This window comes from Dendropsophus ebraccatus, chromosome 1 (assembly GCF_027789765.1).
Source record: "Dendropsophus ebraccatus isolate aDenEbr1 chromosome 1, aDenEbr1.pat, whole genome shotgun sequence".
In the NCBI taxonomy this organism is placed as follows: Eukaryota; Metazoa; Chordata; class Amphibia; order Anura; family Hylidae; genus Dendropsophus; species Dendropsophus ebraccatus.
In genome coordinates, this window is record NC_091454.1 from 224,178,994 (window position 1) to 224,180,138 (window position 1,145).

The 1,145-nt window shown below is 43.0% G+C and overlaps 1 protein-coding gene across 2 annotated transcripts in view; it reads left to right on the plus strand.

Moving 5' to 3' along the window:
- The window catches only part of LOC138770532 (uncharacterized), a 24,716-nt gene extending 23,803 nt beyond the window's left edge, over positions 1-913 (plus strand). For both annotated transcript variants that reach the window (XM_069949640.1, XM_069949637.1), the window contains one exon: positions 1-913. This exon is cut by the window's left edge and continues 1,351 nt beyond it. The gene's annotated coding sequence lies outside the window, so the exon portion shown is untranslated.
- The last annotated feature ends 232 nt before the right edge of the window (positions 914-1,145 follow it).

Below are 1,145 nucleotides of genomic sequence, written 5' to 3' on the forward strand. Positions count from 1 at the left end.
TAGGTCTCTGTGTCTGCATGTACCTTGCTGTTTGTTGAGCTCTGTCTTGTGCCTGTTACTTTGTCTATTACCTATTACCCTGTATTCTTGATCTGCCTTCCTGGCTTTCCCTGTTTGCTGCCAGCCCAGACCTCTTGCCTGAGTGTAGACCGTCATATTGATCCTACTTTTGCTACCTGACCGTTGTGACCCAGATTGCTTACTATTCATATTGTGTTTGTGCGTCATGTCTTTTGTTTCATGTATCCAGGCCAGGGACTGTCGCCCTGTTGTCCGCTGCTGCTTAGGGCAGATAACAACAAGTAGGCAGAGACAGTGGGCAGGGCAGAACTTGGTCCACCTGTTGTGATGGTACAACACACTACATATTTGCTTTCACAGAGGGATGCAGGAGACACAACACCTTGAGTATTAGTGGTTTCCAAAATCTCAGTCACTCGTCAACCTTCTCTTCTTACTGAAGAGTCTGTAGTGTCCAATGGTGATATCCTATCAGTATGAAGATACGGCCTGTACAAGAGCTGAGGATGGAAACACTGAGACCCTTCCTCTATGTATACGGCTAAACCTTCTACAACTTCAGCTTGAAGTTCATCTTTGTTCCCATAAATGCAATGACACATGATGTACTGTAAGGATTGTATATGGGGTGGCACAATGGTTAGTATTGTTGGCTTGTAGCGTCGGGGTTGTGAGTTAAAATCCAAGCAAGAACACCATGATCTGTGATGGTTCCTGGCCATAATACAGAGCTCGTACTTCTACAAGGGTAGAGAGACGCCCATATAAACCTTGTGATCTATGATTGTATATACTGTACTGTGAACATTGTTTTTACTTCTTAAACATTTAATTGTTAAAGGTTTTGTGTGTGAATAAAGAAGTGATTTTTTCCATTGTCAGTGAATAGAAACCCTCTTGTCCACGTCCAGGTCATTCCAGGTTATGGGGCTTATATGAATTTATGGTGGGTGTGTATTAATGTGAGGGTCTGTATGACGTTATACTGAGAGCACATGATGAGGATAATATAATGGAGATAGTTCACTCCATGATCGCCATTGTTCCTCTCTCTCTATTGGTTCATAATCTTGGGGAGGACATTTATCAAGGTGCGCAGAGGGGCCAGATACAAATAAATCTAC